This window comes from Arvicanthis niloticus, chromosome 3 (assembly GCF_011762505.2).
Source record: "Arvicanthis niloticus isolate mArvNil1 chromosome 3, mArvNil1.pat.X, whole genome shotgun sequence".
In the NCBI taxonomy this organism is placed as follows: domain Eukaryota; kingdom Metazoa; phylum Chordata; class Mammalia; order Rodentia; family Muridae; genus Arvicanthis; species Arvicanthis niloticus.
This window is the reverse complement of record NC_047660.1, coordinates 43,229,300-43,252,701: the sequence shown is the minus strand read 5'-3', so window position 1 is coordinate 43,252,701 and position 23,402 is coordinate 43,229,300. Positions and strand designations below refer to the sequence as shown.

Here is a 23,402-nt window from a genome sequence, read left to right as displayed (position 1 = left end):
GTACCGAAGCAAATTGAGAACATTTATTAAGTGATATGATCAGCCCCTTGTGTCTTGGGTGATCTAATGAGAAGCATTTATCCATTACGAAAAGCACTACGATTTCAAAGCCATTCACCTGAAGGTTTCTCAGTGTGTCACCCAGCCAAGGGTACAGTGGAGACCTGAGACTGTCTGTGGCTTCATTTATTTAGCTCAGTCGTACATAATGAAGGATATTATTCTTCTAGTGAGAAACTTTAAGGTACCATGTACAGATGGTATTATTGAAAATGCTAAGCTAAAAGCTAGTGAAAAGTAGGAGTATGTTGTGAGGGGGCCTGAGATAGGAAATCGACCTGGATCTACCCTACCATTAGAACTGTACCATTGGCAGAGTCTCTGGGCATCACTTTCCTCCAATGTAAAAAGAGGATGAAGTGTTTACCTCTTAGACCTTGTCTAAGTTCTCTCGTGGGCTACTAGTGTGTTTTTTAGTTTCACAAATATACAATGTACTTACATTTAATTTTTATATTTTGCATACTATTATGTAGATAAGCTAAAAACTCAAATATCGCTACAAAGTCTCCAATGAAAGCTAAAACAATCAGCAGTTTCCTCACCCATTTCTCTTCCTTAGAGGCAATCATTTTCTTTTTGTTGTTGTTTATTTTGTCTTTTATCTTACTTTTCAACTTATCCCTGTATGATTTTTCATTGACATTTTAATTGCTTTTTTATTTTAATTTCTGTGGCTAAATGCCTGACTCAGGAAAGTAAAGATTTATTGACTTGTTGGCTGCAGAGTGTTTGGTCTACAGTTGCTTGGCCATGTGCTTGAGCTCAGCGACCCAGCAGGGGAAGGGTGTGGCAGAGACCATGATCAGTGACCCAGCAATGGAAGGGTGTGGCTTCGGGCCAGGCAAGGGACAAACTGGGGAAATGCAGGAAAGGACCAGAGTAAGATGCCCCCAGTGATTCCTTTCTCCAAACAGGCTCTGTCACCCTTCATTACTTATCAATAATGTCATAGAATTATGGATTTATCAAGGGGTTGGTCTTTTTGTGGCATCAGAGGTCTTGTGACCTCCTTGTCTGTTGAAATGCTATCATTGACATGCCAGGGGTATACTTTGCCAATTCAGAGGTGTTTATTAAATATTTTTTTTAGATTTGTTAATTTTTGTGCACGAATGTTTTGCCTATATACGTGTATGTGCACCACACTCGTGTCTGGTGCCCATGGAGGTCAGAAAAGGGTACCAGATTTCCTGGAACTGGAGTAACTGATGATTGTGAGCCACCAATGTGGTTTGGGGGAGGCAAGCCTGTATTTTCTGGAAAAAATATACATACTTACATTATTATATGATATATATCATAAATAACATGAGATTTCTGTATGTTATGAGCTTCTTTGTCTTCTCAAACACTGCTATGCATTACAGGGGCCCTTTCATTTGATTTCTTCTTTCTTTCACCCTGAAAAACCTTTCTTGTATTATCCTATGGTTGTTTCTTGCTTTCCACTCCATTTTCTAAAGCCATGTCAACAATTCTCCTGTTTTCGTTCTGACTCCCACACTGGCCACTTAGGAGAACCCAGTTCTTACAAGGTTAGGTGACAGTCAGCCCTGAGTGTTCTAAGCAGCTTCAAGGACCCAACCACTGCCTATGCGTATGTAGCCAGGCAGAAGAAGAGTCCTTAACCCACTCTCTGTTTTCTTCCACTCTGCTTCTTATTTTGTCTCTTTTTGTCCAGCATCTTCTTCATCTGTTTGTGTCTACTGACTATCCACCCTCTCCCCTGGAGGCTCACTTGTCAGGTTAGACGAAGGTAGAGAACTAGGATTCTGCAGAGAGGCTGGGCTGGTTTGTAGTGACAGGATCCTGGCTCCAGTTCAGCTCTGCCAGCTCTGGATCCATTGCTCTTCCCATTACACAGGAGCCGAGAAGCTCTGCACACTAGGGCCACAAACTCTCAGCATTTTATCTAAACATTATGCTGTATAAATCTTACTGAGAGGAAAGGCTTGATTTTACATGGCATTTAAAATTTACTTCTTTCTTCTCTTTACTTTTGAGTATGTGTATATCTCTGTGTGAGTTTGTGCCCATGGAGGACAGAAGCAGGTGTTGGGTTCCCCGGAGCTGCAGTCATGGGCAGTTGTGAGATGCCTGCCATGATTGCTCCTCTCTGGATGCAATGGCATGGAGAGATTAAGCTCTTTACTCTTTATTTTAAGGACTCCTACGTCTGTTTGGTTCTTAGGTCTGAATGGGAACTAATATGTGGTGCTTCTTTAGATACTTACTGAACAAACTCAAATGGTCCTGAAACTTGTAAGCCTTTAAAGCAGTCTTCATACTTTTGGTTACCACATGCTTTAGCAACACTTCACCTGCTTTTAAATCTAGAGATTTTCAAGAGGGCAAAGTTCTGCCAGGACTCCCTCTGTACCTTGAGTCTTTACACCTATATAAGAGAAGAGGAGAGGGAGAGGGAGAAGGAGAGGGGAAGGAAAAGGGAAGGGGAGGGAGAGGAGGAAGGAGGGGAGGGGAAGGGGAAGGGGAAGGAGAGGAGGAGGGAAAGGGAAGGAGAAAGGGGAGGGGAGGGGAAGGAGAGGGGGAAGGGAGGGGAAGGAGAAAGGGGAGGGGAGGGGAAGAGGAAGGGGGGAAGAAGAAGGGAGGGGAAGGGAAGGAGAAAGAGGAGGGGAGGGAAAGAGGAAGGGAAGGGGAAGGGGAGGGGAAGGGAAGGGGAAGGGAGAGAGAGAGAGAGAAAGAGAGAGAGAGAGAGAGAGAGAGAGAGAGAGAGAGAGAGAGAGAGAGAGAGAGAGAGAGGTTTTCTAGATGTTCCCAGTGTAGTCAGCCTACTTTTCTGGGTGCAAAGGACTCATGAAGTGCTCTCTGGAAGGCTGTCCTAATGACAGGCATCTCAGTGGCATAAACAAAAGTACTTAGATTGGTCCTCCCAGGCTGCTTCCCAGCTATCATGACTGCTATTTTGTGCTGAAAAATCTGGTTTGGCCAAGGAATGGATACTAAAAGTATTCTTGCTTTCCCTCCAATTCAACTCAGCCGTTATATATCACAGAAAAAAAAAAAAAAAAGCCCTGATACTGAGCTGAGAAATGTATTGTCCAGCTTGCCAGAATTTCTGTTGGCATTTCTGTACGAGGGTGGGTGGCTCTGATATAGTTTAGCTGCAACTGAGTTTTCAAAAACTCTTTCTTTTAAGTCATCTCAATTCTTTGATTCATTTCAATTTGAAAAAAGAATCAGTTTTATGATGGATTACAAGAGCCGTGTTTTGGCCAGTACCACTTACAATTCATGATTATTTTTGTAAAGGCAGTTTTTAGAAAGCTGTTTCTATCCTCTCAGGCTGATGTGTTATTCTTTGACTGCCATATCAATCTTCTGCTTTATTTTCTACATCTTTGGGTTATTTTTTTCTATTGTGCTAAAGTATAATGACCCATACATCAGATTTTATAAACTATGTTCTGCCCTTCCAAGCAAGTTAAGTCAATTACTTAGAAAATGCTCCATTGTCATTCCCACAGCAAGGTGCACGTTTCCTATCTGTGGCTTTCAGGGTTGGAGGCAGTTTGGAATAGACAAATAGGCAGTTGATGCTTTCAGTCCTGCCACCAGGACTAAACTGTGCTTTGGAAGAAAGAAAGTCAATAAGGTGATTTTCTTTCTGCCTCCAACTCAAACTTTCTCAAATACTCACAGTGTGGCCCTATTTGGGAAACATTGTCTTTGAAGATGTAGTTGGGGGGGAGCACACCTGGCTAACAAATGCCTACCTCAGATGACTGGTCTTCCACAAGAAGAAAGAGCAGGATTCAGAGAGGATGGCTTGTGACAAGAGGAAGAGACAAAAGTAATGGGGGCCCAAAGAAAGCTGGAGTCACTAAGACCAGGAGAAAAGGGGAAATTTGCATTTAGAAACCTCAGGAGGAGCAAGTGACTTTAGACCTCTTGTTCACAGAGCACGGAGAGGGCAGATTTATACTGTTTTAAATCACACAGTCTGGGGCAGCTTGTTATAGCAGCCGTAGGAAGCTAATACATGCTTGAGTGTGGCTAAAGGAAAGTGAACACATTCCAGACTGTCACATTCCAGAGTTTTCACTGCTGAACTGTGGGTAGTGATAGAAACCTGCGGGTTAGAGGAACTAGAACACAGCCATTGGAGATGGACCAACTTGCTTCATGTGAACTACTATTACTTTGAGGAATTTGCAAGCTTGGTGCACTTGATAGGAGCTTTGCAGTGTACAGTGGAACTTCCAATTAAAGAATAGTCTTTGTATGGAAGCTGAAAGGGAGATGTCCCAGCACAACATTAATATTTTCAACTGTTCCAGAGCGTGGAAACACAAGACCATCCCTATACCTAGCCAATAATTTTGAAAATTCTTCAACCATGGTAATAGAAATATTTGTGAGTGGAAATAGAAAGACATTTGGTTTGAATTATAGAAAAATGTCCATTTGGGAAACTTAAACTCAAAAGATGAGCCAAGACTCTGCTCTGCCTTGAGGAACACCATAGTATTCTGGGAAACACACGTGCCTAAGACTTATTCTTATTCTGGCTCAATTACTTTCTGGCCTTTGACTGTTATGTTTTCATAAAATGCTATGGGTTGGGTTGGTCTCGTTTTAAAATACAGATTAAAATGTCCATCCTATAAAGTAATTCTAAATATCAGCTCAGGAGGCTGCAGAGATGGCTCAGGCGTTACAATCGTGTGCTTCTCTTTTTGAATACCTGAGTTCTAGTCCTAGCACCCACATCAGGAAGCTCACAACTTTCTATAACTTCAGTTCTGAGGAACAGGCATTTCATCTGGCCTCTATGGCACCCTCATGGACATGCACATACTAATACAGAGATACACGCATATACATGAATTTAAAAAATTAAAATTTATTTTTTAGAATAGTCATCTTTTAAAGATTTTATTTATTGTATGTATATGAGTACACTGGTGTGTCAGACACACCGGAAGAGGGCATCAGATCCCATTACAGATATTTGTGAGCCACCATGTGGGTGCTGGGAATTGAACTCAGGACCTCTGGAAGAGCAGTCAGTGCTTTTAACCACTGAGCCATCTCTCCAGTCCTTTAAAATCTTTTAAATAGAACAACTTAGATAAAATATACAAAGTACTTAGTGTGAACTAAATGTTAGTTTTGTCCTTTTCTTCCACTATTTGCAGGGAATTACATAGTAACAGCTCCCTGTCCTTTGCCACGTTTCTAGCTCTAAAAACATCAAGCAATGTATGATTTTCTAAAAAGCCTGGAGGCCTGTCTTTGCTCATTGTTATGATTTGAATTTTGATCATGAAATGTCCGTCATGGATTCACATGCCCTAGCTAGTGATGCTATCTGGGGGAATGAGGGAAACTTAGGATGCAGGGCCTACTTGGAGGAAATATATCACTGGGGTGTGCCTTGGATGGCTTGTAACTTGTCTCTACTTCCTCATTCTCTTTCTGCTTCCTGTAAATAAGCTTCTGTCATATGCTTTTACCACCACAGTCGTCTACCTCACCAGTGGAACCCTGAGCTAAAATAGATCTTTCTCCTCTTAAGTTGTTTATATTGGGTATTTTTAGATGGCCAACTTTAATATTCATAAATGATTTTCCTAAACACAAGAGATTCACTAAGTCAGGGACCCCACATTCTGCTACCATGAGGAGTTGTGCTGCCACATGACAACAGGAATATGGCAGTTGGGCGTTTTTTCCACTTTGTGTCTAAAGAATTCTAATGCTGGCCAGTGAGAAATTAAAAAACATCTTCTCTTACACATAGCTTAGCTGGCCCAAGACATAAATTGAGCAATGAAATAGTAGCTGTTAAACATTTTCTCTAGTTCTGAAAAACCAAAAAATTATTTCCAAGTTAATATCTCCTCACATAGAATTTTCCAGATTAAACCCCTCGAGGCTATCAGAAAAGTAATAACTTGTGGACAGGACTCAAACTGAAATCTAGAGGTGACAGTGTCTACTCATCACGGTGTCCCCTGTGCTACCGTGGCACAGGGAAGGCTCTTTTTCCTCTCCTTCCCTGCATTCTTAAAACTGATAAAAAATGGTCCCAAGACTTGTTTCAGTATTTTTTATTTGTTTTTCCTTAGAGAAATGTTATTTGGTTTTCCCTGGAGAAATAGTCCTTTTCTGATCCTTCAAGAATTCCATCATGTTAAAAGCTCCCAACAAAATTATTATAGAAAGAACATACTAAATCTATACCTGACAACCCACAATCAATACGATACGGCTCAGGGAAGAGCTGGCCTTGCTTTCTCTGAGACAGGGAGCAAGCCCAGGATGGCCATATCACATCAGGCATCCAACTGAAAGAAAGTATTCAAGTCATCCATGTTTGCAGATCAAATGACGCCTACACAGCAAAATTCAGAGATGCCATAAAAAGGACTGTAAAAACTAATGAATTCAGTGAAGTTATAGGGTACAAAATAAACCCATAGATAATGATAACATTTTTGTATAATAATGAATTAATGACATAGAAATTAAAAAAGCAATTTCATTATCAAGTTACCAGAAAAGCCCAAAACATTTAAAAATTTTTTATTTTAAACTATGAATGTGTGTGTGTGTGTGTGTGTGTGTTGTATATGTGTGTTGGGGGGTGTGAATGTGAGTGCAGGTACCCTTGGAGACCAGAGATGCCAGATCCCAGAGACATTGCTGGCTGTTGTAAGCTGCCTGATATGGGCATTGGAAACTACACTCTCATCCTCTGGAAGAGTACCACACACTATGAAACATAGCCATCACTCCAGACCCAAATTCAAACTATTTATAGACAAAATTAGCTAGGAAACTGGAAGTTTGATATAGCAAAAATTATAAAACACATTGAAAGACATTATAGATGACACAGACAATATTCTTTCCCTCCTTCCCTCCCTCCCTCCCTCCCTCTCCCCCTGTGATGGTTTATATATGCTTGGGCCAAGGCAATGGCACTATTAGGAGGTATGGCTTTGTTGGAGTAGGTGTGTTACTGTGGTTGTGAGCTTTAATACCCTAGTCCTTGTTGCCTGGAAGTCAGTCTTTCACTAGCAAACTTCAGATGAAGATGTAGAACTCTCAGCTCTGCCTGAACCAAGCCTGCCTGCTTCCTGCCTTGATGATAATGAACTGAACCTCTGAATCTGTAAGCCAATTAAACGTTGTCCTTATGAGAGTTGCCTTGGCCATGATGTCTGTTCACAGCAGTAAAACCTTAACTAAGACACTCCCTCTCAGTCATCTGGAGACTGTTCCACCTGGTATCCATCCCATGTGCAGTCACCAAAGGTAGACACTGATGTGGATGTCAGGAAGTGCATGCTGACAGGAGCCTGATAAAGCTGTCTCCTTAGAGGTCTGCCAGAGCCTGACATATACCGAGGGGGATGCTCACAGCTAACCACTGAAACGATCATGGGGTTCCCAATGAAGGAGTGAGAGAGAAGACTGAAGGAGCTGAAAGGGTTTGAGGCCCCATGAGGAGAGCAACAATACCAACCAACCAGAGCTCCCAGGGTCTAAAGCACCAGCCTGGGAGCACATAGGGAGGGACCCATGGCTCCAGCTGTATATGTAGGGGAGGATGGCATTGTCGGGCATAGGTGGGAGAGGAAGTCCTTGGTCCAGTGAAGGCTGGATGCCCCAGTGTGGGGGAATTTGTGGGTGGGGAGGTGGGAGTGGGGGGTGGGTTGGAGCACATCCTCATAGAAGCAGGAGGAGGGGGGATGGGATAGGGGATTCCTGGGTGGTGAGGGAATGGGGAAAGTGGATTACATCTTAAATGTAAATATAATATCCAATAAAAAACAAAACAAAGACACCCCTCTCTCATTCCCTCTCTTCCATGAATGCATCAGAAGAATCACTATTGTTAACCATACTACTGAAGTGATATGCAAGTTCAACACAACGATCATCAAGATATTAATGATTTTTCTTGTCAGAACTAGAAAAATCAATCTTAAAACCCATATGGACTCACAAAACCAACAAACAAACCCCAAACCCAGAATAGCTAAAATGACTGTCTTTTTCTGTGCTGTAATAAACATTCTGATAAAAACAGCCTAAGGGAGAAAGGGCTTCTGTGGCTCACCCTCCAAGTAACGGTGCATTGTTGTGGGAAATCAATGTGACAGGAACGTGAAGAATCAGCTCGTGTCCATGTCAAAACAGAGGGAGTGGATGCATGCTCTCCAGTGCTCAGCTCCATGTCTCCTTTGCAACAGGTCCAGGGCCCTGTCCATGAACAGAAGATGAAAATCTCTCACAAGGCTGCCTTCAGGGCAGCTTGACCTAGGGAGTTCCTCACTGAAACTCCCTTCTCAAGTGATGGTGCATGTGTCAGGTTGACAAAGCTACCCAGTACAGTGCCCTAAACAAAAACCAAGTGGATCCAGCACCATAAGACTGGAGCAATAGTTGACTTTTCAACATATCACAAACATACTGTAACTAAAACAGTATGCTTCTGAAATAAAAACTGGCATATACTCAAGCAGGGCACAAGAAAGAACCCACAAAATGGCACACGTTCATACAGGCACGAGTATGAATATGTGCACTACAGACATCATGACCCAGTGAGGAACAGAGAGCCTTTACAAATACTACTGGTAGTAGTATTCACCCTAAGTCATGTGACAGCTCTAGTTTTGGATATTTTGAGGACTCTCCATCCTCTACAATATCATAATGGCTGTAAGAGTCACATGTCCACCAGCAGTGGATCAAGTGTATCAGTGTTCTTGCTCTGCAGCCTTAACAACATTTACTACTTGGTTGCTGTGTATTTAATTTTGTGATAATACTTATTTTAACTGAACTAAAAAAATCAAATAAGATGTTTGATTTGGGGGCAGGGGTGGGAGCTGTTGTTTTTGTTTCTCAGTGGTAGGGATCAAACTGAATGGACAGGCCTGGTGGACCAGGGAGGTGGGCAGGCAGGCAGAAAGAAAAAAAAAACTTTGAAGAAATGATAAAGAAAAGAATCAGGGACCTTTGCTTTCCTGAACTAGGTAAGGTGATTGTCAGTTGTCTGTCACTTCTGGAATGATGCTCCTGGGGAAGGCAAAGAATTACATAGGAAGGGAGCAAACTGGGAGAAAAGATGAAGAAAAGAAGGAGGAGGAGGAGGAGGAAGAAGAGGAAAGGGGAGAAAGAAGAAAGAAGACAGAAGAGAGGAGGAGAAGGGAGGAGAAGGGAGGAGAAAGGCAAAGGAAAAGAGAAGAGAGAAATACAAAAGGGAGGAGGAGAGATGAGCACTGCCTGGCAGAGTGTTCCAGATGTGGTCCTTTGATGCTGATGTTGGTTTGCTAAGGCCTCCATATCAAAGTACTGCAGCAAAAAGCCATTTTCTAGGACATTCTCAAGAAGATGGGAGCAGGGTGGGTTTCCTCTGAGGATTCCTTACTCACAGATGTCTGCCCTTTTTAGAGTGACTTCCCATGATCCCTCTCTGTGTATGCACCTCCTTCTTCCTGCTTTTACAGACCTCTGACATGCTGGATTAGGATCCACCATATGACTTTATTCCATTAAATCATCTTTAAGGACCCTATTTCTAAATAAAGTCGTGCATTTGGGGTTAAGACTTCCACATGTAAATTTGAAGAACATAATTCAGCCCTAATCGGTTTACTTGGCAAACACAACTCAAGGTTCCCTGATTTCCTCCTCGTCTCTGTTCTCCTTGTCTTCCATGTGGTAGGACAGTGTAACCAATGCCGTCTCAGAGGTTAAACTGACATTGTGACTCTTGCTATGTTTATCTTGCTGTGTCAAGGACAACAGCTAACCAATGCATCAAATACTACTGTTGGTCAGATGCTGTCCTGGTGACCCCTCCCTCTTTTCATCTATGACTGAGAAAAATGAGTTCTAGAGAAATTAAGAAACTTGCTGATGGCCTTAAAGCTAGTAGATCCAACACTCAAAACCATTCCTGGGATTCAAAGCTCCCTGAGCTTTAAGTGCCAAGTCTGCCACACCTAGAAAGGGGAAGAAACACTGGAACATCCACCTCTCCCATGTAGTTCTGCAGCTGCAATAGTTTGCAGGCCCTGGATGGCACGGTGTTTGCTTGGACAACAGTATTCTATTATTCCTCAAGCTTCCTTAGATGGTTCCTGAGCAGGACGTGAAGAGAGCCCCTCCCTTTGTTCCTCCTGTGATGTGAAGAAAGCAGGAAGTGTCCTGATGCAGCGCTTTGGCAGAACTGAGGACACTTGGCTTTCTGCCTCCATTCCTCTAGCCCCAGCTTGTGCCCTGTGTATTCATTTTCTCTTGCCTCATTTGGTCAGCCTCCCCATGCTGTCTTTGTCCTGTGCCCTGACACTGCCTGTGCCCTGCAGTGTCCCAAGGACCTCCAAAGGCATGGATTTCTAATTCCCTGTGGATGGTAGGTTTGGGCACACACCTTAAGCTATATTTTATAGTTATTTTTATATGAAAACTACTGCTCTGGTGTTTATCTGTATGTCTCTTTGTCTTATTTTTCAGTTGAGTTCAAACTCATGAAGGGATGCAGGGGGTGTTTGTAATTAGCCTCCCTCATACCTAGAAAGAATAAGAATGATTTTGGAAACATAAATCTGGGTTTGAATCCTGGTTTCTTTGATTATGAGCTATATGTCTCTGATCCTCTTTCTCAGATTTTCTGAGCTCTGGTTTTCTCAACTTCTAAGTGAGAATAATAATAACAACAACCTTTTAACACAATTTCTCTAACAGTTAAATGTGATAAAATATATAAATCTTCTTGCATCCAGTAAGCACTTAAAAACTGCTAGCTTCTTCTTCTCTTGTCACTTTTTCGCAACCCAAATGTATGAGTTATTTTATTAAAGAAATATATCTTTCCCACTTGTAATCCCTTGTTAAAAAGTTATTAATTTTTAAAAAATAATATCCCATAGGTATTACAAATAAAAGAAAACTAGATCTATATAAATAAGAAGTCTCAAAGGATTGGCGCCTTCTAGAGGTCTGGTCTCCATAGCCAAATTATTTTATTTGTTGTTTGTTTGGTTTTTTTTGTTGTTGTTGTTGTTTGAGACAGGGTTTCTCTGTGTAATCCTGGCTATCCTGGAACTCACTCTGTAGACCAGGCTGGCCTTGAACTCAGAAATCTGCCTGCCTCTGCCTCCCAAGTGCTGAGATTAAAGGCGTGCGCCACCACTGCCCGGCACCAAATTCTTCATACATCGATTTGTCTTAGAGGAACAATGAATGTATCTGATATGATGACTTTCTAGAAGCATAGTCTTTTTAAATGGCATGATTTTGCTTATAGGGACAAGGAATTTTAAAACGAGCCGCTAAAGAGAAGAATGGATGTGTAGAATAAGTTAAATTTTGTAGCATTCAAAGTTAATTGTTCTGGATTCTGTTTGGGGCAGCACATTAAGGAAATGAGAGAAAGGGTAAAGTATCTAGAGATTGCAGGCAACTCTGCATCTTGTGGAGTTCATTATCTGTTTGTTCTGATGAGAAAGCTGAAAGCCCAGCCTTCAGAGGCCACATGATGACATCTTACCATGGGGTCCATAAAAATATATCTTCTCAAGAGAAAGAAGGCAAAACCAAACAGCTGACAGGCGAGAGAACAACAGTACTTGCTATTCTTCGGAGTGACACATTTCAGAACTCAAAGTGACAAATACTTGTTTGACATTGCAGTTGCTCTATAGGGAACCTAGCAAACAAGCACTCTGACTTTGGGTTCTGTCTTTAAATGGTTTTCCAGAACAAGACAGAGGTCTTCCTGACAGGGGACCATGAACACAGAGGTCACAAAGGCACTGTCTTGGATTGTGATAAGGTGTCAAGCTGAGCTTCTTGAAGGCAGAGATGCCATAGATGGATCCATGGAGGTTTGAATTGATTCCTAGCTCAAGATCACACAGCAATGTCCACAATGGTAGAGAACCATGATGGTCCCAGCTGTCATTTTGGTCCTTACTCTTCCATATAAATGACAGTGATGCCTTTGCTCAGTAGAGTGGGCTTACTCAATGTTGAGTTTCCTGAGTCCTCTTCAAAAAACTTGAGTTTTCTTCTTGCATTGGCCTCAATTTTAAAAAAGGGAAAAATAAAGGAAAATCAGTCCAGGTATTCCTATGAATCCCTGGGCTTCCTACACCCTGAGCCAATAAAGAAGAATTGGCTAATAGGAAGGTCACACTAGCAGGTGACTTCTGCACTTTTGGTTTGTTCACAACTAGCCACTAAGAAGTTTGTTTTCTAAACTCAGCTCTATTCTTTAGAAAGAGATACAAACATAAGGCCTGTCCCTCTCTCTGTTAGCTTACTGCTCAGAAAAGGTGGAATAGAACAAAAGCAAGAGACAGACATGAAGTCCAGAATTTCACTTGCCACTCTTAGCTTTGAAAGTCGCTTAACTGAGTATTAACCTTTACTCCGATTTGATTGTCTTCCAAAGATCTGTGCATTAAAGACTTGGTATTGAGCCAGGCACACTGTTGTAAGGTAGCTGAGTGTCAAGAGGTGGAAGTCATATACCAATGGCAATGGATCATTGGTATATGAGTGTGTTTGGGTGTATGTAGGCAGTATGTCGAAGAGAATTATGGGAGTCCAAGTTGTTTTCACCATCTGGCTTGCCTGTGAGGTGAATGGTTGCTATTCCATGGGTTTTCTACTGGGCTATATTGTGTTGCCAAGGCACAAAGCAATGTGGACAGTTCCTCATGGACTGAAATCTTTGAAGCTATGAGTCAATACAAACCTTTCTCCTTTTTAATTCTATTTAGCTCAAGAAGCTGCTGTAGTATCAAAAAGGTGACTAGTTACCTCCTTACGATGCCACAGGGGGTTATTGCTATATCCCATAACTTTCAGACTGCCATCAGAATTGGGGATTTGAAATAAAGATACATTTCTAATTTTTATTTTTTTTAAAGAGAGTAATAAGCTCTGGGAATTCTCACTCTAGTGTTTGATGTGTGATTTACCTTATTCAGCCAAAGGAAGTTCAACATTCATAATGGAAAATAATATGATGCTATAGGAAGGTTATCTTACACATAGTTAACAAATACCTTTAAGGTTACTGATTGAACCGACTGACTAGAACAAGTCATATACACCATTTTAATACCATGTAATGTTATCTGCATTAGCTTGCCAGAATCAAACAAACGCATATAAGATGTAAATTAACATAGTATTGAAAATACTATTTTTTTTCTTGTAAAGCTAAGTCTATCCAAGATTTCAATAGTACAGAAGCATTTTAATAGCACTTCTAATATATTAATCACACAATGGGAAGCTCACGTGTTTGCAGCTGCAGCAGAAATCAGCTACTTTGTCAAGAGCATTGGGGTCTCTCTTGCTTAGATTTAACAAGAAAACAATTTGATCTCCAGCCCTTTGTGATGAGAGAAAAAGAAGAGAGGCCTTCCCTAAGGAAGCTGACTTTTTGAGTGTGATCCAGGAAAGATCGTAGGGGGGGGGGGCCACACGTTGGGATTTTGGCAAATCTGATGATATAAACTCATGTTATATTTTTATATACAAAAATCAAAGTGACTGAAAAACAATCAAGTCATAGCACCTCGGCCACTTATTAATATTCTCACAACTCTCTGGAACAAGGGCAACAACTAGAGGTTGATAACTGCTTACCTGTCAGTCATTTGCATTCTTTAGTAAGATATTGTCCAGGTACTTCTTCTGGCTTTCTCCGCCTCTGACATAAATGCCACCCTTCATTGAGAAACTCTTAGGAGGTACTGAGAAGTTTGCAGGAACAGGGTTTTATCATTATGGGATAAAAGAAATACTTGTACAAACAATCCAATGTCTTAGAAATTTAAATATTCAAAATCTTATATCATGGTTATACATTATGCAAAGTCTGCTGGCTTGCTTTGTTTGGTAGTCAGAGTGTCTGTGAGGAAGAGATTTTGAGATTATTTGATGAACTCAAAGGGCACTGACTTAGGAGGCTCCTGGGAGCTTCCTGTCAGAGGGATTGCCAGCCTAGCCTTATACTTCCTGCCCTAGTTCCAGTCTGGGATCTATATCGCCTGACTAACATCTTGCCAAAGCAGAGGAGCTGGTAAAGTTTTCATCAGCATCAGTTTGTGTGACTCCAACCTTCCCTTAAACTTTCAGGATGAGGCAACTTCCTTCTCGAGCCAAACTATCCAGTAACCAGAATATCTTTTTTCTCATTCCTCAGTCCTTGGACTCAGAACTCTGTGATGCAGAACTTGGGAAAATTTTAATGACAGGGACAGCCTGGCTATAAACGTACTAACTTGTGTGTCCTAAAGAAATTAAGGCTGCTTAGTTAACACATTGCAAATACCCCCAGCAATACCCCCCCAACCGTTGTAGTAAAGTAAAAACAAATGTCATATTGCTGGCCATTGTATTTCAAACTTTATCATGTCCAGTGCATCAAGGTCATTAAAATACACTTCTTGGCTCAGTCCCTAGAGTGTGTGACTCAATTGGGCTGGGTTCCAAGAAATTACATCTCTAACAAGTTACCAGATGCTGCTGCTGCTTTTGCTGCTGCTAGCCCGAGAATCTCACCCTGGGAGTCTCAGCTAATGTTAAGGTCCAGATACCTGTGTGGTGGAGCCACAGTTACTAACACAGTCTGGTTTGCCTGGGACTTTCCGAATTCTAGGACAGAAAAAAAATCCCATATTTTAAGAACTCTCCTAGTATGGGAAAAACCTGCTCACTCTATGTGAGACCAAAATACTACTTTAAGCAGAAATTTGGCCACCCTAATATTTCTGAAAAATATTTTCAAGCTGTATTATGACTTTATGTTTAGATTATCAATGTGATTTTAAACCGGTAGACTTTAATTGTGAATAAACTTGTGGTATCCTGTATTAGCAGGGATAAGGTTTGTTTGTTTGCTTGCTTGCTTGCTTGCTTGTTTTCTCTGATATCCTGAAGCCCTGTGTGGCACTGTCAGCACTTTGTATATCCCCTACCTCACTTCATTTTATTAAAAATTATAGTTTGTACTTGCGGGAAAAGTAAACCCACAGAGCCTATGGGTGACACAATAGATACTCTTCCATTAGTGCCTGAGTCCATATCACTCTTACACCAAATGTGCGTTATTCCCAGAAGCTCTGAGTGGGGGTTTGCTACCCTGGGGCCTGAGTAGACATAGTCAAGGCTTGTTTATAAAGGATGACTATTTAAAGTCACTAATTCCAAAATGGTAACAATCATCAACCTGTACACACAAATATCTACTGTAAGTTATTAGGATAAGTTGGAAGAACCAGGGAAAGACTTAGTTATGTTTTTGAAAATGAAGTGAAGTTATCAAAAACAATTTCACATTTATATTAGACTGTTTCACATGAATAAGAATTGGTTATGGAATAAAGCTTGGAGGACTTCATTTAGCTATAATGTGATGTCTTTACGACATTTCAATGATTATCAATCATTACTCAACTGCAAGAAGAGGTTCCCTTCCTTCTCCTCCTGCAGCTATTCTGACCTATCATCTTTTCTCTCTAATGACAAGCAAGTGTCAGCTCCTGACCAAGTGGTTCCTGGGAATAATGTTGCCTCTCTTGCTTCTTCCTACTGGTAAGCTGTTTTGTCACCTGTCGAGCAACAGGAATGGTGTGCATCTCTTTCTGAAAGAGACCTATTTACTCATCCCTTGGAAGCTTCTTACTAATATTTCCCTGGCTTGTGATTTTTTTTTTCCTGTGAAGGCTAGACCACAGAGAGGAGAGTCCTAGCCAAAATTTGTCTTTTTCCTCTTAGGCCTCTGACCATTGATACTTTCTTCCTACTTGGGAAAATTTCCCTTCCAAATCATCAAACTTATCCAGTAGCTTCCTCCCCACTCATTTAGCCGTGGCTCACAGCAAGCTTAGAACTGTGCGTATGTACATTTTCTTAATGTCAGTTTAGGACTCAAAGGACTCTGTTCTTATTTTCATGGTTTTGAATATATTTGGAAGCAGCAGAAACATTTGAGGAGGCTTGCTCCAGTCTTTCCTGCAGGCTGTTTTAAGTTTTTACTATCCCCACATTCAGGTGAAGCTCGGAGTCTATAAAATCTCAACAGTCGCCTTTATCCTTCTGGTTTCTCTTTGGCACAATTATTGAAATGGTCTAGTTTTGCTTATTTTTTTGTTTGTTTCTTTTTATAAAAAATGTATGTATTTATTCATTTTACATCCCAATTGCCCTCCCCGACCCCAGTCTCTCCTCTCTTTCCAGTTCTACCCTTACAAACCCTCCTTCCATTACCCTTCTCCGTTGTACTATGAAGTGGTCATAACCTAACCTTCCTAAGGGAGTCATGTTTGAGCAGACGGTTGCTGGCCGGGGATGGGGGGTGGGGGTGGGGGAGGTGGGGCAGATGTAACAAGGAGTTAAACAAACAGAAAAATCTCATTGTTCCAAGCCCACAAATAACAATCACATTCTCTTAGGTCAACACTTAAAAGTGGGATAGCTTGAACTAAAAACAACAGGCAAAACGAATTTGTTTATTTTTTTCTTTCTTTTTAAATGATCAAATAAGAATTACTAACAGAAAACAGATGGAGTATAAATGTCCAACACCATTAAAAAGAGTCTTATTTAGTATGAGTGTCAGAAATAAAGTGAGTCTTTCCTAGCCATGGTCCACACTTCAAACGAAGACATCTGTAGAAGCTAGGGAAAACAGCAGACTTGTGCATGCACGCATGCATTTGTGCAAGTGTGTGCACATTTATTACTCTAATGTAAAATGCCTTTTGCTCTCTGCTCCTAAGGTCAATTCTGACCGGCGATGTTGTTTTAAACTCTGAGCCGAACCAGATAGAAGTAGCTGGTGATTGTTTCCTCTTTAGTGTGTAGACCAGACAAAGCCCTGCCAGGCCTTTGGGTCTCCTGAGGTCACTTCCTAACCACACAGCAGGCACTGTGGAGGGACACAGGCTACTTTGACATCTTTGTTCTCTAGAGCATCAAGGACACGGAACTCTACTTGCGGTTCTGTTTGGCAAGTTTCAAGGAATATGATATTCTAGCCAATAGCCCATCCCAATGTCATTCAAATAAGATTCTAAGAAATGAATCCTGGAACTGGGTTGTCAAGGTGTCTGAGATCTTCTCTGGCTCCTTTTCCTGAACCATGGCTCATTCCAGTAGGCAGAAATTACTGTTGTTTATGGTGCTCTGCTGAGCACCGTGGAAGGACAGTGGGTGAATAAAGATGCCGGTTTGCCCTGTCCAATCATTAGCAAATCCTTATTACATTTTCCAGGCTGAGCAGCTGAAGTTTACTCAGAAGCCCAGGGAATGAGATTTTGAACCAACACACAGTTTAGAGAACTAGACTAATAGATGTTTCGATTTTCCAATATCATTCATCAAGTTTAGGATTATTTGATTGGGCCTCAATTGAAATTTGTCTTTGACGGTCTGGGCACCAGGGTTTTGCTAAGCAAGTAAGAGAGAAGTAGTTGACATGGCACAATTTAAACTAGTAAAAAGACTAAGGGATGGCTATTTTCTCTTGTTCTGTAGGCCTTGAAGAGGTGACAAAGCATATCTAATTTTACTTAATGGTGGAGACAATTTATTCTTTCTTTCAATAAACATAGTGAGTGATGCACCTTTCTTTCATGATAGAAAGAACACGAAAGAATCTCTATAGTAAGATTCCCACTGACTGACTTAGCAGCCTCTCCCCCTCCCCTTTCAATTTGTTTTCTTACTTATATATGTTTAAATCAACCTTTGTTCTATTCAGTCAGCACTGCTGTGAGTGCATTATGAGTGTAGGTGATGCAATGAAAACAAAACAGCCAATCTAAAGGGACTCAGAAGGACTTGATTATGGCATCTTATGTCTTTGAATCACCAGAACCAAATTAAATAGCATTTTCTCTATATTAGATAAACGATAAACTTTTCACCTCACAATCTAGTTGATATTCTCTCCCTCTCTGTCTCTCTTTCTGTGTGTCTCTGTCTCTGTCTCTCTCTCTCTCTCTCTCTCTTTCTCTCTCTGTCTCTCTCTCTCTCCAAAAAAGCAAGGCAGAATTATTTCTTAGCCTTAATCTCAAAAACACTTCATATTCAAAGCCTAAGGTCAGAATCAGGTTAGATGGACCAGAAACTTGGCAGCAACTAAGATCCCAAGTACCTTAGACAGGGATGGACATCCCTGGTGTCCTCAAGTGCCTCACTGGTCTCCAGCTGTTAGGACTAGAGCAGATATCCATTAAGCATAGAATAACTACAGTTATTGTCCAAACGGGCACATTTTGGAGAGTAAAAGAAGATATTTTATAAAACCATGCCTCGGAAACAATGTAAACAAAGCCCATTCCATAGAATCATGGGGCTGAAGTCACCCAGTCAGGAGCCAGAGAGCCACAAGGTTTTCATGTCAGAAACTTGAGGTCAAGGGAATCATTTACCAACAGCAGCATTCCACAGGTCACAGACAACAAAGGTGGAGGGCTGGAAAAGAACTTTCTGGAAGGCCCACAGCCACTTACTGGCAGAATTAGGAACTGGACCAGAGTTTCCTGTTCCCAGACTAGTGGTTTGCTAATGTGCCACGTGTTTGTGGAGTATTTCTTTCTCTTCAAGGCACGATTACAGCCTCGTGGAGCCTCAAGATGCCCCGGGCCACATCATCTGGGAATGTAAACTAAGCCTGAACAGCAATAACAGCCGGCTTTTTCCTATTTATTCTCTACCTGTGAGTTTTAGAAATTGCAGTTGTTCCTTGAGATTTCCAGAGTTCCTAGGAAGCCCCCAGCATCAGCTAATGCTGCTTTCCTTGCCCACCTTCCCAGGATTGCAGCATAAACGGCAATAGAGAGCCACAGTGGCCGAGGGCCTCCCATCTCATGCCAGTACCTTGACCCTGACCACAGTGTTTAGTCTTTTTAGTCCTAAAACCCCTCTAGGGCTCCGTGTGCTTTAAAGTTAGTTTATGAACTGTGCCTATTCAATGAACTAATAGTCCTTGGTTTGGGGACTCGTCCTGTTCCATATTGTCAATAGAAATGCTAAATTACCCAGTCCTGAGCCATCACTCCTTGGGAAATAGGGATTAGCTCCTGTGACTCTGAGGTCACAATTTTGCCAGTTATTAATGCAGTACCATATTATATGAGTGTTACTAGGTAGAATATCTTAATATATTCCTGATTCACTAATAGAAACTCCTGGCCAAGAGCTCAACACATGCTGAAGGAAACTTCTCTTTTGACATTGTTCTCTGTAAGCAGTTTACAACCTTACACTAGGCAGGCATGTAGCAGTATAATTCAAGGTTATGTATAGTGAAACCACCTATAAAAAGGAGACAACGGGAAGCATTCGGCTAAACAGACTGCCCAAAGGACCCTCGTCACCGAGATCTGAAGTAAGACAGCAAAATATGTCATCACGTTCTGTTCTACCCTGTCTGGGACCACCCATGTGTCCCATGGGATTCAACTATTCCTGTGGTCTGTTTTTAGCCATTAAGGACAACTAATGTGTCGCAGAGTACTGATCTGGAGTAATTACAAATAAACTTTCAAGAAGTAGGCAAAGTCTGAATCTGGAAATGTGAGGGTGGACTGTTACGGGGCATCTTCCTCTTTGGTTACTTGTCTCATTAATAGAAGGGTTTCAGGCAGCTTGGTGCATGCCTTTAATCTCAGCACTTGGGAGGCAGAGATGGATAGACCTTCCTGAGTTCTATACAGTGAGTTCCAGGCCTGCCAGGACCACACAGTGAGACCCTGTCTTGGCAGGGGGTGGGGGTGGAGGCAGTGGGAGGGGGACTCTGAAAGAAGCTCCTAGGAAATTTTATTGGCGTTTGAGAGAGAAACAATAGAGCTAGAAAGATATAAATCTCCGCAGCTGCTGGGAGGATGGAAACAGGAAGGGGAAGGGGGAAAGCCGGGCCTTCTAAGTTAGAGTCAAGGAAGCAGATGACTCTGCTGTGGCTGTCAGCAAGCAGTTAGTTACGGGCAGAGCTGGAGGGGGGTTTCAGAGAAAGGGTGGAAGACCCGGAACGCTTGTGTTTCGGATAGTATGCCCCCACTCCCAACCCCCCAAAACAGGAAGATAGAAAGAAGACAAAAGAAAAGTTACACTTTACTTTTTTTTCTTTTGTCAGAACTTAGTAACCAATCTAATTTAGAGTGTTATGTGGTGGAAAAGAAAGGGATGTCTCTCAGAGGAAGGGTGGCCATGTCCAGAGTCAAGTGAAGAAGCCATTTTTTTAAGTGAGGAAAAGCATTCTCAATAATAAGAGGGTACGAGTAAACAGAGAGCAGAGGCCAGCCCCCAAAATCACATGACCACAAGTGCAGGAGGTTTTATAAGGAGGTTTCTTTTGTTTGTTTGTTTAGTTTTTTTTTCACAGTACTGCCTCCTGGCCTTGTGTATATCAGGAGCGTCCCATCACACTGCGCATGCTGAGTTCAGATGAAGCCTGCATAAGGAAGGGCTTTTAGCCTTTCCCTGAAAACTAGTCTCTCACATGTTCATCTTAATGCTACCATTTCCTGCTCCTTCTCTCTTGTCGTAAGATTTGTAAAAAATTTGCAAAGGCTTGAGTTGGTTCATATGTATGCATGTGTGTATGTATGTATGTTATGTTATGTATGTATATGTGTATGTATATATACAATATTTTAAAAGGCTCAAGGTGATTTATATTATGGAACTTGCCACTAAATTATGAGCCAATCTTCTTGGTTATAGTTAAGTCTCCTGCCAAGACCTGAGAGTTAAGCAGGCTACTTTTCAACACTTGTAGAGACCCTTGTGACATCATGTTGATGTCAATACCAAAGGACATTTTCTTCAAGACAAGTAGACTGGTCTAGTCTACTGATTAAGTCTCATATCCTGGGCAGGAAAAAAAAAAACGTAATCTTTCAGTAACTGGCTTCTACATGGTGAACCCTCAAAATTCTTAGTGTTCTTTCTGTCTCAATTTTCTATCTCATCCCTGTGTCTTGTCTCTTTGTCTCTGTCTCTGTCCCTCTCTCTTCTCTCCCTCCTCTCCCCTCTCTTTTGCACACACACACACACACACACACACACAACTTAATCTTAGCATGAATATCTGTGGCTCTAATACAGAGCCCTGTGGTTCTGTGTGAGTATCTGCGGCTCTCACTCCCTGCAGCTCTCCATGCGGCTGGTTCCACTTCCCCAGATTTTGCCACCATGAGGCATCTTGTTACATATGACAGGGCATAGCACAACACAATGAATTAATGACCCATCATCAAAAGAATTCCACACACACTCCAATGCTTCAGTGCTGCTCTCTGAAATGGTTTACAATTATTGACTTTCATTTTCTGTTGTTTCTCGGGTTCCTCCTTGAACTCCTGCAGCTGGCATGTTTTCCTGATGAATTTAATCTCACTTTCGACTGACCTCAGGGCGACCTCTTCCCCTCTCCTCTCTGACTTCTTGCTTTCTGGCTTGTCTCAGGTTCCAGCTGTTGCCTCATCCAGCAAGCATCCTTCCGGCAGATCTTTCTGTAAGGGAGCTTGTTGTTGGTCTGTGGCTGTCTCAGCTTCCACACAGCCTCCTCCCTTTGCCCTTTCCTCCCCCACTGGAATTGTGGTGTTTTCTCTGGGTCAGTCCCAACCTGTGGCCTCTCCACAGCAAGGGCCTGTCTTCCTCCTGCTGTTGTCTTCCTGTGCCTTTGCTTTAACTCAGTTTCCCGCTTCCCCTCTTCTCTTATCTCCATCTGGCACCCGTCACCCTTGACTCTACAACTTACAGATGTGGATTTTGCAAAATAGTATCCCCTTAAAACGGAGTGTAGCAAACACTGTGTCTCTTCTTTTGGAACAGTGTGTCATTGTACGAATTTGGATTCACTGCAGGTCACATCCTGCTCTTTAAGTTGCAGCTCTGTGTAGCCCATGAGGGTCGCCCAAACGTTGTCTTCTTATAGCAGCATGGTAAACACGTGGCGCCCTTACTTCCAGGTCTAGACTTTTAAAGACAATGTGAAAACATGGGTTTGTTCCCTGATGTAGGCAGGACAGTTCATTCTATTTCTATGCTTCTTCTAAGATCTCTCTCCCCCTGCTCCCCCCCCCCATTGCCCTTTCTCCCCTCTGTAACTGCCTTCAGAGTGTCCTGGAAGCAGCAGGCTGGCTATCTTGGGTCCCACTTTCCTTGCCTTCTCAGGACTGACCAGCATTGGTTGCTTATTCTTTCCTTTGGCAAAGCCACTGGTTGCTGTCTCTTCACTAATGGCTGTCTTAGGTAGTGCAGGTAGGTTCATAAAGCAAATATGTTCGGCCTCATAAAGGCATACGCTATTGAAACATGGAGTTAGACAGCACAGAGTGTACATAATACAGTATGCGAAGCATTAACAAGCAGTTGCTAACTAACGGGATGCAAATTAATAAGTTGTCTAGTGTTGATATGGGCGCTATCAATAAAGGTACAAGGTAAAAACCAGAAGAGAGTAGGAAAAGGGGGTCAAGGAGATGTGAAATAGTGGGGTGCCTTGGTGTTGGAAGGGAGCTCAGGTAGACTTCAGCGAGAAAGTAACAACCAAGTGCAACCTTGAAGGAGATCAAAGAGGCCACAGCCCACGACTGTACTAGGGAGTACTAGGTAAAGGGACAGCTGGCTCTAAGACCCAAAGGGCAGCCTGTATGTTCACAGCATAGGAGACCAACACCTCAAAGACAGTTGGGTCGAGGGTTGGAGGGATCGGGAAGCTATGGCCCCAGGTTATCTATGGCCTCATAAATGCCTGTTCACCACACTGTCCTTTGGCTCCTGTCAGTATGCTTTGAGCTGTATGTCCTCACTTCCTTTGTTTCCTCTCCAGCAGGTTTAGGCCTGTCCAGTCTCTTGCTTCCTCATCCTGCTCTGCCGTCTTACCATCACACACCACGGAGCGCACCCATCCCCTTGGCTTCTCCTGTGCAACCAGGTCCCAAAAGTTTTCCCAAGTTAGCTGTTGTCTTACTAACACCTCATACCTGGTAGGTAGTGCATCCGCTCTCTCTCCCAGTACATCCAGTAATCCCTGAAGAGTTCTCTACTTATGTCAGTGGAGGCTCATCTCTTGGCCACTGTTAGATCACAGGCCTGACACTTTAAGATGCATCCCCCATGGCCCTGAATAAGACTCTCTTGCACCTAATAAAGCTCAGTGAAGAACAATTGACCCCAGCTTCCTTCTCCAGGAACCAGCCAAACCTGCCAGTCTCATTATATAGTATAATAGATGCTGGTATTTAAAATCAGCTCTTACCTATCTCTCTAGGATCTGTGTTTTATCTCTATCACTAAACAGGACCGTAAGTTTAACTACAGTT

At 42.1% G+C, this 23,402-nt stretch overlaps 1 long non-coding RNA gene across 1 annotated transcript in view; it reads right to left on the bottom strand.

The window, feature by feature from the left end:
* Positions 1-13,829, bottom strand: part of LOC143441670 (uncharacterized) — a 41,179-nt gene extending 27,350 nt beyond the window's left edge. The window contains exons 1-2 of the long non-coding RNA XR_013109260.1: positions 13,711-13,829; positions 8,156-8,298 (exon numbers count right to left, since the gene is read on the bottom strand). This is a non-coding gene — a long non-coding RNA (uncharacterized LOC143441670). The remainder of the gene's footprint in view (positions 1-8,155; positions 8,299-13,710) is intronic.
* Positions 13,830-23,402: the final 9,573 nt, after the last annotated feature.